At 53.0% G+C, this 14,011-nt stretch overlaps 1 protein-coding gene across 5 annotated transcripts in view; it reads right to left on the reverse strand.

Moving 5' to 3' along the window:
- The window catches only part of AKAP10 (A-kinase anchoring protein 10), a 71,672-nt gene that overhangs the window by 56,553 nt on the left and 1,108 nt on the right, over positions 1–14,011 (reverse strand). The gene's annotated exons all lie outside the window — the stretch shown is intronic.

Raw genomic sequence — 14,011 nt, forward strand, 5'->3', positions numbered from 1 at the left:
AGCTAAAAAAGATGGGAGGTATTTTTTTTCCCCTGCCTCACCCAGAAATACTGTTTTTTCAACACATTTTGACAGGGGAGAAGAATTCCCGCATTAGGAGGCCTTCAACAGATCAGCGGAAAAGAAAATAAGTCTCTATAAAGACTCAAAATCAAGAAGAGATCCCTACCAGTCAAAAAAAATAAATCTAAAAACAAACCTGGGAACCAGATCTTCTAGCCCAATTTTTCCTCAACCATGCCAACTTTTACGATGCGTGGACTTCTGCTCCCAGAATTGGGGATGCCGCAAACGGTCCTACGTCTGAAAAACCGTCACTTTTTTTCCCGGTGCCGTTGTTAACTCGGAATGGTCAATAAACAAACGGTTGTAAGTCGAGGACTACCTGGATTCTTTTTATTCCCTGAAATATTAATTGGGCTGCAGAGGTTTCCCCCCCCCCCACCTTCCTATGAGGCTCATATTTTTTTCCACAGCCATCTGCCTGGCTCTCTCTCTCTCTTGGGTTGAACTTAGCAGCTCTTAAAATATTATGGGTTGCTGGGCTGGGGTTCATCAGCTTTTCAGAAAGCTCCGAAGGCTCGTTTCCCTAAATCCCTTAAGTGATTTGAAATTGGAATTTAAGCCACTGAGCTGGCTCTTTTAACGTTTGCCCTGCTTGGGCTTCAACCGTGGACTTTATAAATGTTTAATTGCTTGCATATCAGCACGCCCGGGAAGGACAGGCGTTTTCCTATCCAAGGAGCTCAGAACTATTTACCTATTTGCACAAGGGCAGGTTTGCTCTCAGGAGGAAGGTAGAGGGAAACAGCTTTCCTCATTCTTGTGTGTAACAGAATAACAGGGTTGGAAGGGACCTTGGAGGTCATCTAGTCCAACCCCCTGCTCAGGCAGGAAACCCTCTACCATTTCAGACAAATGGCTGTCCAGTCTCTTCTTGAAAACTTCCAGTGTTGGAGCATTCACAGCTTCTGGAGGCAAGTTAATAACAACAACGATGATGATGATGTTGGAAGGGACCTTGGAGGTCATCTAGTCCAACCCCCTGCCCAACCAGGAGACCGCCTTCCATTTCAGACAAGTGGCTGTCCAGCCTCTTCTTAAAAACCTGCAGTGTTGGAGCATTCACAATTTCTGGAGGCAGGTTGTTAATAATCATCATCATAATAATAATGTTGGAAGGGACCTTGGAGGTCATCTAGTCCAACCCCCTGCTCAGGCAGGAAACCCTATACCATTTCAGACAAATGGCTGTCCAGTCTCTTCTTAAAAACTTCCAGTGTTGGAGCAGTCACAGCTTCTGGAGGCAGGTTGTTCCATTGGTTAATTGTCCTATCAGGAAGTTTCTCCTTAGTTCCAGGTTGCTTCTCTCCTTGGTTAGTTTCCATCCGTTGCTTCTTGTCCTGCCTTCAGGAGCTCTGGAAAATAGCTTGACTCCCTCTTCTTTGGGGCAGCCCCTGAGATACTGCAAGACTCCTATCATGTCACCCTCAATCCTTCTTTTCATTAAACTGGACGTTTCCCTAAATCCTTGCAACTCTTCTTCGTGTGCTTTAAGCCTCCAGAATTCTGGAGTTCTCCAGTTGTCTTAAAGACTACGGAATCAAGAAAAATGGGATAAATGACAGCAACCCACAATGTTTGATGCCAAAGCTCAAAATCTGCAAACGTTAACTAACCCACAAAAGACCCTGTCTGGCTATTGCCTCCAATTCTGGGCCATTTTGTGGGTCACTTGCAAAATGTTTCCTTGCTTCGTTGCCTTGAGATAACACCTCTGGCACGTGAGCCCAGAGTTGTTTAAAATCTAGCATCGCACCACCTCTCCGAGAAAAGACAGAGGAAGAAAAACAGGAACTTTTTTTTATAAAAAAAATCACATGCCACCAGTTTCTATCACCAAGGAAGACCAATTCTGTAGCTCAGACTTCAAAGAAAACCACAGTTTTACATGTAAGTTACCTGGGGTGTAATTAAAGGGCCTCAAAAGGTTCACTGAGTAATAATAGATCCCACCTCATTTATCTTTGATTTTAATATTTAGTAATCAAAAATAATAAAGTTGGAAGGTCATCTAGTCCAGCCCCCTGCTCAGGCAGGAAACCATAACCCATTTCAGACAAATGGCTGTCCAGTCTCTTCTTAAAAACTTCCAGTCTTGGAGCATTCACAGCTTCTGGAGGAAGGTTGTTCCACTGGTTAATTGTTCTGTCAGGAAATTCCTCCTTAGTTCCGGGTTGCTTCTCTCTTTGGTTAGTTTCCATCCGTCGCTTCTTGTCCTGAGCTACTGGATCGCTATCATTGTGTCCCCCCTGATCCTTCTGTTTGTTAGACTAAAGGTAAAGATAAAGGTTCCCCCGCACATGCGTGCTAGTCGTTTCCGACTCTAGGGGCCGGTGCTCATCTCCGTTTCAGAGCCGAAGAGCCAGCGCTTCTCCGAGGACGTCTCCGTGGTCATGTGGCCGCCATGACTAGACGCCAAAGGCGCACGGAGCGCTGTTCCCTTCCCACCGTAGTGGTCCCTATTTTTCTACTTGCATTTTTACGTGCTTTCGAACTGCTAGGTTGGCAGAAGCTGGGACGAGTAACAGGCGCTCACTCTGCTACGTGGCACTCGGGATTCGACCCGCCAAACTGCCGACCTTCTGATCGACAAGCTCAGCGTCCTAACCCACTGAGCCACCGCGTCCCTTTTTGTTAGACTACTAGAGACAGACCCAATTACAGCAACCGTTCCTTATATGTTTGTTTTACCTTTTTATGCTTTAGCTTTTATGTAACTGTAAGCCACCCAGAGTTAGCCTATGTGTCTATGGTAAGATGGATGGCCAATACATTTGACTTATAAATAAATGCTGATAGAGCAGCTGAAAATTTTCTCTGCAATACAGGTAGCCCTCGACTTGCAAAAATTCATATAGTGACCAGCGACAGAAGTCAGCGAACAACTGACTTGTGATTGTTTTTCACACATACGACCGTTACGGCGTCCCCGAGGTCACATGATCAAAGTTCAGACGCTTGGGCAACTGGTTCGTATTTATGACGGTTGCAATGTCCCGGGGTTCACGGGATTCCCCCTTTTTGCGACTTTCTGACGAGCAAAGTCAATTGGGGGGGGGGAGCCAGATTCACTTAACAACCGGGTTACTAATTTAACCACTGCAGCGATTCACTTAACGAGCGTGGCAAGAAAGGTCGTAAAAACGGGGCAAGATCCACCGAACAATTGTCTCGTTTAGCCACCAGAAAATTTGGGCTCAGCCGCAGCCGTAAGTTGAGGACTACCTGTCTGGCAGAGTGAAACAAGAAGAAGCAGGAAACTCACAGGCCGTTTGATGGCCACTTATGTCTCGGTCGCTTGGCAGATGGACTACGGCAGTGGGGGCCTCCCCTTGAAAACACTCCAGACCGGGACAGGGAACAGTGACACAAGCTGCGATGTTCAGGCTGAGCAAGCTTTGGAAATTGCTTTGGTTATCGGTTAGCTTCTAGGTACGATTTAAATTTATCACCTAAAGAGTTAGTTATTCAAGGCGTTCAATTTGAGTACACTCGCGAGGGGCCCTTGGAGCTTTCTGAGCTGGGTGGTTTCCTTGCAGACGTTTCATGACCCAATCAGGGAACATCATCAGTGCCAGAAGGGAGTTGGGTCTGTGGAGAGGAGGAGGACTGTGGGGTCCTTGGTGCTCTCTGAGCTGGGTGGGTTTTCTTGCAGATGTTTCATTACCCAAGTAGGTAACATCATCAGCGCTAGAAGGAAGGAGCGGTTTATGGAGAGGAGGAGGAGGAGAGAGTGAAGAGGAGGAGGAAGAGGAGGAGGAGAAGGAGGAGGGCTGTGGGGTCCTTGGTGCTCTCTGAGCTGGGTGGTTTCCTTGCAGACGTTTCATGACCCAGCTAGGGAACATCCTCAGTGCCAGAAGGGAGTGGGGTCTGTGGAGAGGAGGAGGACTGTGGGGTCCTTGGTGCTCTCTGAGCTGGGTGGGTTTTCTTGCAGACGTTTCATTACCCAAGTAGGTAACATCATCAGCGCTAGCACACAACACACTAGCTCTGAAGATGTTAGCTAGTTAGGGTCATGAACTGTCTACAACAGGGGTGTCAAACTCAATTTCATGGAGGGCCGCATCAGCATTGCGGTTGCCCTCAAGGGGCTGGGTGGGTGTGGCCAGAGTGGGCGTGGCCTACCGAGTGGGCGTGGCTAGAGTGGGTGTGGCCTACTGGGTGGGCATGGCCAGCTCTACATCGTTCGCATCAAGGGTGCCTATGGGGGCCTGGGCAGGAGTGGGACAGATCTGAGGGTCTCTGGCAGAAGGAGGGTCTCTGGGCCAGGGCCAAGGCAGTGGGGGCCGTTCCCTCCCTGTTTCCAGGATGGCTTCGCGGGCCGCATGAAACCACTTCGTGGGCCGGATCCGGCCCCCGGGCCTTGTGTTTGACATGTCTGGTCTACAAGAAAGCCACCAAGCTAAGAGAGCACCCACGACCCCACAGCCCTCCTCCTCCTCCTCCTCCTCTTCCACAAACCCCATCCCCTTCTAGCAATGATGAAGTTACCTAGTTGGGTCATGAAACGTCTGCAAGAAAACCACCAACCTCAGAGAGCACCAACGGCCCCTCATTTCAACCCTCAGCCACAAATATCCTCCTTTATTGGGAGTGGCTTTTCCTGCGCGCTCGTATGTAAACAGAGAGCAAGTCGCTACTCCCTTTTAGCACTGATGACGTTACCTAGCTGGGTCACGAAATGTCCGCAAGTGAGCCCATAATTTCTGCGGCTAAGCGAGACAGTTGTTAAGCGAGTTTGGCCCCGTTGGATGTCTTTTCTTGCCACAGCTGTTAAGTGAATCACTGCGATTGTTCAATTAGCAACACGGTTGGCAAGTGAAACCTGGCTTCCCCATCGGCTTTTCTCGTCCGAAGGTCGCCAAAGGGGATCATATAATCTGGGACGCTGCGACCGTCATAAATATGAACCAGTTGCCCAGCATTGGAATTTTGACGGTGTGGATGCTGCAAGGGTCAAGTGTGAAAAAGGGTCGTAAGTCACTTTTGAGTGCTGTTGTCACTTTGAATGGTCAATACACGAATGGTCGTAAGCCGAGGACCACAATTAACTAGGCCTGTTTCTTCAGCGCCTCCTACAAATTTTCTCCAAAGTATTATTTCTATCCAAAAAGACTCCGGCATTTTGTTTTAAGGACACCTGGTCTATTTAACTCGTAAAAGGTAAAGGTTCCCCTGCACATGCGTGCTTGTCGTTTCCGACTCTAGGGGCTGGTGCTCATCTCCGTTTCAAAGCCAAAGAACCAGTGCTTGTCCGAGGACATCTCCGTGGTCATGTGGACGGCATGACTAGACGCCAAAGGCGCACGAAACGCTGTTACCTTCCCACCGGAGTGGTCCCTATTTTTCTACTTGCATTTTTTACATGCTTTTGAACTGCTAGGTTAGCAGAAGCTGGGACGAGTAACAGGCGCTCACTCTGTTACGCGGCACTCGGGATTTGACCCGCCAAACTGCCGACCATCTGATCGACAAGCTCAGCGTCCTTACCCACTGAGCCACTGCGTCCCTTATTTAACTCGAGAGACCATCAAATCACAGCTAAATTTTTGAATTCCACAAAGCTTTTCCTCCTTTTTCTTGGGTTAAGCGCCAAATTCTGCCCTGCAAAATAGCTTTTTATGTTTATGCCAGATGGGTAAATCTCTCCGATTCAGCATGCAGATGCAATTTGCCTGCAAATCCCGAAATTCAGAGAGTTGTGAGAACAGCCAACGAAAAAAAAAAAACACCTGCTCAGGCCTGACAACCCAGTGCTTTTTTCCAAAGGCGACGCAAAAGGGAAACAAATTCCCAAGATGAATAACTCAAAGAGTACATGAATATATCATAAGCCTCAGAGGCCTGTGTTGTGACTCAGGGCCAGCCTGTGGGTCCGACAGCCGGCTCCGATGTATCGGAGGACTCAGATGTGGGGGAGGAGGGAAACGAACCGGCTGATGATGATGATTTGGAGGCTTTGCAGAGCCCTCAGCCGGGGACCTCTTCTCAGCTGTGTGAGCCCGAGAGTGCGGAGGATGACGACCCACAGCTGGCCCTGTTCAAGGACGCCCGACGCAGGAGGCAGACGAGCAGGGACAAACAAAGAAAGACTATGGGACTCCTCGGGAGGAGGCACAGGGAGACCACGCCCTGAGCTCTCTATAAAAGAAGTGTTTGGGGAGGGGCTGGTTGCTGAAAGCAACTTTTTCCGCTTGAGAAGACAAGCTCTTGTGTTTTTGTTAACTGCGTAATTAAATCTTGGCAGAAGCCTTTTAGCCTTGGACGCTTTCCAGACTCTTCTTTTGATTAGGGGTGCGAGAAGAGGGCTGGTTCAGAACAGTTTGCTTTCAGCCACCCACCCCTTAATACTACGATGGAGCAGCTTCTTGCCGAGAATGCCCAGCTCAACCAGCAACTCACCTTGCTGGCCACTCAGGTGGCACAACTGCAGGCTCAGGTACATGCTGCCCCCCCACCCAGGAGGAAATGTCAGATAGCTATGCCGGATAAATTTGCTGGTAATCCAGAGCTGTTTCCTGCCTTCCTGGGACAATGCCAGCTTTATATCAGCGTGAGAGCAGCTGATTTCCCCACTGACCGAGATAAGGTGGGATTCGTGTTGAGCCTTCTGTCGGGAGATGCAGCTCGTTGGGGCATGCCTCTGTTGGCACAGCCTAGCCCTTTGTTGGATAACTTTGGGGGGTTTTGTGACCATATGCGCCTCATGTACGAGGACCCGATTAAGGCGCAGACTGCCACCCGACGCCTGAAAGCTTTGAGGCAGGGTCAGCGCCCTCTACAGGCCTATATCAGCGATTTCCGGCTGCTTAGCCAGGATTCCGCCTGGAATGAGGCTGCGCTCGTGGATGCCTTTCAGGATGGCTTGTCAGAGGAGATGTTGGATGAGCTGGCCCGCGTGGACATTCCCTCAGACCTGAATGGGCTGATCCATCTTTGTCTGCGGATCGATGCCCGGCTGCAGCAGCGTAAGAGTCGCCGTGCCACCCCACAGACCCCTGCCGCCCCTGTTGTGCGTGAGCCCCCAGTCCAGAGGGAGGAGCCAATGGAGCTGGGTGCCGCCAGGTCCCGTCTATCGGTGACGGAAATGGACAGACGACGATCGGAGGGGTTGTGTTTTTACTGTGGGGACCCTGGACATTTGGCTGCTTCTTGCCCGAAGAAGCGTCAGCGGGCGTCAGTGACCAAGCCTGCCCCGAGAAAGTCCCCTGCTTTGCTATCGGGAAACGGCCCGAGCCCGATCTAGACGGTGTGAAAGATCGGGCGACCCACAACGATCACGCCGAGCGACGCCGTTCCGACGGTGCCTGTGAACCTCCACGGCATTTGATTTTGGAGGCACGACTGATCCTTCCTGGCAAGCCAGAGGGGATTCCGGTCCATGCCTTAATTGACTCTGGGGCTACCACTAACTTTATGGATTCGGCCTTTGTGGCCAAATGGGCTGTTCCCCAGTGTCCAGTGGATCCGCCCATGCTTGTGGAGACCATCGATGGTCGAGTGCTCCTGTCCGGGCCTATCACGGCTGCCACGCAACCCGTGTGTATGGCCATCAGTACCCATGTGGAGGCCATTCAGTTTTACGTCACTTCGGATCTGCACTTCCCCGTGGTCTTGGGACTAGCGTGGCTCCGGGCGCATGATCCACAGATCTATTGGTCTCAGAACTTGGTCACCTTCCCAAGTTTGCAGTGCGTGGACCACACCCGCCATATCTGTGCCGGCCAGGTGGAGGGTTCCTCAGGGGTTTCCTTGCCTCCCGTACTGTCCGACTTTGCTGATGTGTTCAGCGAGTCAGAGGCGGACCAATTACCCCCGCACAGGCCCTACGACTGCTCCATTGACCTAGTCCCTGATGCGCCTCTCCCAGTGGGGCGTTTGTACTCCATGTCGGAGCCCGAGTTGGCTGCATTGCGGGACTTCCTGACAAAGAACTTGGCTCGTGGTTTCATCCGGCCCTCGTCCTCGCCAGTGTCTGCGCCCGTGCTCTTCGTCAAAAAGAAGTCGGGCGAGTTACGACTTTGCTGTGACTACCGGAAACTCAATGCCATCACGGTGCGTAACCGCTACCCGCTGCCCCTCATCCCCGAGCTCTTGGACCGACTCCGGGAGGCTAAGATCTTCACGAAACTGGACCTGCGTGGAGCTTACAACCTCGTCAGGGTTCGGCCGGGTGATGAGTGGAAGACGGCGTTTGGTACTCGCTATGGACATTTCGAGTACACGGTGATGCCGTTTGGCCTGACCAACGCCCCCGCTGTGTTTCAGCATTTTATGAACGACATCTTTCGGGATCTGTTGGACCAGTTTGTTGTGATTTACCTGGACGACATCCTGATTTACTCCCCGTCGCGAGAAGTGCATCATCAGCATCTCCGTCAGGTCCTGCAGCGCCTCCGGAAACATCGGCTGTTTGCCAAGTTGGAGAAGTGCCAGTTCTACCAGGTGACCATTGATTTCTTGGGTCACCGCATTTCTCCTGAGGGCATCGCCATGGATCCAAGTAAAGTTGAGTCGTTGCAGAGTTGGCAACCCCCGCGTCGCGTGAAGGATGTTCAGCGACTTCTTGGATTTGCCAACTACTATCGGACATTCATCCCTGGCTTTGCTGCCTTGACAGCCCCCCTCACCCGGCTCCTGCAGAAGAAGACTCGGTTCCAGTGGAACGCCCCCGAACAACAGGCGTTCCAAGCTTTGAAGGACGCCTTCATGAAGGAGCCCATCTTGAAGCATCCTGACCCGCAACGGCCGTTTGTCGTGGAGGCGGACGCCTCCGACATTGCCATTGGGGCCGTGTTACTCCAGGCAACGACGCCCAGCGGTACCCTTTTCCCTTGCGCGTATCACTCTCGGAAATTGAACCCCTCGGAGCGCAACTATACCATCTGGGAGAAGGAGCTGCTGGCCATCAAGGCGGCGTTCGAGGCTTGGAGGCATCATCTGGAGGGGGCGCGGCATCAAATCGAGGTCCGGACGGACCACAAGAATCTGGAAAGCCTGCAGACCGCTCGGAATTTGAACCAACGCCAGATCCGGTGGTCCCTCTTCTTTGCGAGGTTTGACTTCCGGGTGCGGTACATACCAAGCGGGCACAACCAGAGAGCGGATGCTCTGTCCAGGAAGCCCGAGTACACCCGAGTGGAAGACAAGCTTCCGCCCAGGACAGTGATCCCCGTCGAGTCTTTTGCTGCGGTGCGGGAGCCGGTGGATATACGGGCTCGGATCCGGGAGGCGCAGCAGCAGGAGGCGTGGGTGGCTCAGCGGAAGGAAGAGGTGGGGCCAGATTCGCCTTGGTCGGTCACGGATGGACTCCTGTATTATCGTGACCGGCTCTATGTTCCAGGAGGGCCACTCAGGGGACTCGTCCTCAGCCAATGTCATGATAACCCGGCTGCGGGGCATTTTGGCCTGTTCAAGACTCTGAACCTGGTCTCCCGTGCCTTCTGGTGGCCCCGAGTCCGACACGATGTCCAGTCTTATGTCACCTCCTGCGTCCCATGCAGGCAGGCCAAGTCAGCGACAGGGGCCCCGCCTGGTTTACTGCAGCCTTTGCCAACGCCCAAGAGACCCTGGGGGGCTGTGTCCATGGACTTTCTGACGGATCTACCCCCATCCTCCGGCTTCACGACAGTGTTTGTGGTGGTGGACATGTTGACCAAGATGGCGCACTTCATCCCCTGTCGCGGCTTACCGTCAGCTCGCGCCACTAGTCGCATGTTCATCCAACAGGTGTTCCGGCTGCACGGCCTTCCCGATAGAGTCGTCTCCGATAGGGGGGCCCAGTTTACAGCCCGCTTCTGGCAGGAGTTGATGCGGGCGTTGGACATTAAGGTTTGCCTCTCGTCCGCGCATCATCCTCAGACCGACGGGGGTACCGAGAAGGTCATCGGCATTTTAGAGCAGTATCTGCGCTGCTACGTTAACCTGCAGCAGGACAATTGGGTGGACTACTTGGCCATAGCCGAGTTTGCCTTTAACAACTCGCAGCACACCTCCACGCAGATGACACCGTTCTTGGCCAACGTGGGTTATCACCCCCGGTTTTTCCCCCTTTCTCCCGTGGACTCACCGGAGCCGGCAGCGAACGAATTCATGGCGGAGTTACAGGCAATCCATCGGTTGGTGCGACGGCAGCTGGAGAAGGCCAAGGCCGACTACAAGAGGTTCGCCGATCGGTCGAGAAGGGATACGCCTCCACTATCGGTGGGGGATCGGGTCTGGCTGTCCACCAGGAACCTGCCATCCACTCGGCCGGCGAGGAAGCTGGACCACCGTTACCTTGGACCGTTCCCAGTCGAGGCCGTCATCAACCCGGTCGCCTATCGTTTAACTCTGCCACGTTCCCTGCGCGTGCACCCCGTCTTCCATCGGTCCTTGCTGGTCCCCGAACGACCGGCCTGTCCACTTCGCCAGGCGGAACCTCCACCATCAGGAACTCGTGATGGAGACAGCACCCCCGAGTACGAGGTCGCCAGCATCAGGGATTCCCGCTGGCTGAAAGGTCGCTTCCAGTACCTGATCGAGTGGAAAGGGTACGGGCCGGAGGACTTCACATGGGAAGACGCGACCGCCGTTCATGCCCCTGCGTTGGTGACTGCTTTTCACGAACAGTTCCCATCCCGACCGCATCCGGATCGGCAGACCCGGGGGAAGGGCCCTGCGGTGCGGGATAGTGTTGTGACTCAGGGCCAGCCTGTGGGTCCGACAGCCGGCTCCGATGTATCGGAGGACTCAGATGTGGGGGAGGAGGGAAACGAACCGGCTGATGATGATGATTTGGAGGCTTTGCAGAGCCCTTAGCCGGGGACCTCTTCTCAGCTGTGTGAGCCCGAGAGTGCGGAGGATGACGACCCACAGCTGGCCCTGTTCAAGGACGCCCGACGCAGGAGGCAGACGAGCAGGGACAAACAAAGAAAGACTATGGGACTCCTCGGGAGGAGGCACAGGGAGACCACGCCCTGAGCTCTCTATAAAAGAAGTGTTTGGGGAGGGGCTGGTTGCTGAAAGCAACTTTTTCCGCTTGAGAAGACAAGCTCTTGTGTTTTTGTTAACTGCGTAATTAAATCTTGGCAGAAGCCTTTTAGCCTTGGACGCTTTCCAGACTCTTCTTTTGATTAGGGGTGCGAGAAGAGGGCTGGTTCAGAACAGTCTGCCTCAATTGTTGAGCCTGCAAGCCTTAGAAAGCTTTTCCACCCGATGCAGAAACAATGAAAAAGGGCTGGTCTTCTTTTACAGCTGTTACTGTGTGGCTTTCAAAACATCCACTCAGGACTGTAGGCCCTTCTTAGGATTTAACGCAGTGATGCAGTTGCTCAGTTAACTCCGCCAAAGTTGCTAATCGGCGGATTTCCTGGAATTCAGAAAACAAAAAAAACGCAGCAAAGGCACAGAATGCAGAATAACAAGAGTTGGAAGGGACCTTGGAGGTCTTCTAGTCCAACCCCCTGCTCAGGCAGGAGATCCTATGCCATTCCGGGAAAAAAAATGGCTGTCCAATCTCTTCTTCAAAACTTCCAGTGTTGGAGCAGTTGCAACTTCTGGAGGCAGTGATTAATTGTTCTGTCAGGAAATTTCTCCTTAATTCCAGGTTGCTTCTCTCCTTGATTAATTTCCATCCGTTGGCTTCTTGTTCTGCTTTCAGGTGCTTTGGAGAAGAGCTTGACTGCCTCTTCTTTGGGGCAGCCCCTGAGATACTGGAAGGCTGCTATCATGTCACCCCTCGTCCTTCTCTTCATTAAACTAGACAGACCCAATTCCAGCAACCGTTCTTTATGGTTTGAGGGGTTCCCTTCCTGAAACCCCCCCCCCCCAAGAACTTTCATGATTGCTTGGAGAGGAGGAAGAGTTAGGCACATATTTATATTTAAATTTTTATTTTCACCAATAAGGCCGTGAACAGATCCAACCTATCTTCCTCCTTTTTTTTCTCCCCACAACAACCCTGTGAGGTGGATTGGGCTAAGAACAAGAGACAGGCCCCCAAGTCACCCAGGTGTTCGTTCATGGCTAAGGCAGAACTTGAATTTTATCATCTCTTTGCTTTCTAGCTCCTGTGCTAGACCAAATAAATCCTGTAGTTCCAGCTGCCTCTTAATAGCACCTATCGTAGTTACTTCATTTAATAGCACAACACACACGTAGTATGTCTTTGGGGCCATAACTTCCCGCTAGGCAGACTCAGACAGATCCCTCTCTCTCACGTTTCCCATGGTGGTTTCGGTTTATTGCGCAGCCTAGCACACAAGCTGGGCTTTCTTAGTGGTCTCCCATCCGAGAAGGCCCAAAGCTGCTGGGCACCAACCCATTTTGTCTGTGTCCCCGTTGACTTTCCATTTCCCAACAACCCCTCCCCCGGGTGTGCCCCTATTCTGACAATTCCCCCCCACACACACTTGCCAGTACAGTCATGGGACCAAACTTCAGAGGCCTGGCAACTGGTTCCTATTTATGACGATTGCAGTGTCCTCTTTTGTGACCTTTCGACAAGCAAAGTCGATGGGGGAAGTTCAATAGCTCTTAACAGCCGGGTTACTAACTTCACAAGTGCAGCGATTCATTTAAGAACTGTGGGGAGAAAGGTTGTAAGGCAGGGCGGTTGTAAGTTGAGGACTGCCTGTGTTACAGGTCCAAGACCCTTCCCTGTAGCCAAAGACAGCCCACTTCATCTGACTGGGTCTTCCTTTGCACTCCAAGATCCGGGACACCCCCTCCCTCCAAGTAAAGACCCCCCCATCTCCTTCTCCCCCTTCATCATTATACCCCCCCCCCAATTCCCTGCGGAAGCCCATATTTCAGGGGTCTTCAAACTCGGCCCTTTTATGACTCATGGACTTCAACTCCCAGAATTCCTCAGCCAGCATGCCTGGCTGAGGAATTCTGGGAGTTGAAGTCCCTGAGTCATAAAAGGGCCCCATATTTGCTTTCCCCAAACTCAGGCAGCCAACCCCGTCTCCTCAATTCCCCTGCTCCCTTGACTGAAGACCCGCTTCCAAAACAGGCAGCCCCTTCCCCGGCAAAGACCCTCCCCCCATCAGTGTGACAGTACTACAAAAACCCATGTTCCAAGTGTCGCAAAGCCCATGCTGAGTCCAGCCCCCCCGCCTCCTTTTCATCCCCCCCACAAACAGGCAGCCCCCTCTCCACAAACCCCCTCCCCCAACAGCGCCACAGTACTACAAAGCCCATGTTCCAAGTGTCGCAAAGCCCATGCTGAGTCCAGCCCCCCGCCTCCTTTTCATCCTCCCCCCCCCACAAACAGGCAGCCCCCTCTCCGCAAAGCCCCTCCCCCGCCAGCGCCACGGTACTACAAAGCCCATGTTCCAAGTGTCGCAAAGCCCATGCTGAGTCCAGCCCCCCCGCCTCCTTTTCATCCCCCCCACAAACAGGCAGCCCCCTCTCCGCAAACCCCCTCCCCCAACAGCGCCACAGTACTACAAAACCCATGTTCCAAGTGTCGCAAAGCCCATGCTGAGTCCAGCCCCCCGCCTCCTTTTCATCCTCCCCCCCCACAAACAGGCAGCCCCCTCTCCGCAAAGCCCCTCCCCCGCCAGCGCCACGGTACTACAAAGCCCATGTTCCAAGTGTCGCAAAGCCCATGCTGAGTCCAGCCCCCCCGCCTCCTTTTCATCCCCCCCACAAACAGGCAGCCCCCTCTCCGCAAAGCCCCTCCCCCAACAGCGCCACAGTACTACAAAACCCATGTTCCAAGTGTCGCAAAGCCCATGCTGAGTCCAGCCCCCCGCCTCCTTTTCATCCTCCCCCCCCCCACAAACAGGCAGCCCCCTCTCCGCAAAGCCCCTCCCCCGCCAGCGCCACGGTACTACAAAGCCCATGTTCCAAGTGTCGCAAAGCCCATGCTGAGTCCAGCCCCCCGCCTCCTTTTCATCCTCCCCCCCCCACAAACAGGCAGCCCCCTCTCCGCAAAGCCCCTCCCCCAACAGCGCCACAG

Source organism: Vipera berus, assembly GCF_964194415.1.
Source record: "Vipera berus genome assembly, chromosome: 1".
NCBI classification, from domain to species: domain Eukaryota; kingdom Metazoa; phylum Chordata; class Lepidosauria; order Squamata; family Viperidae; genus Vipera; species Vipera berus.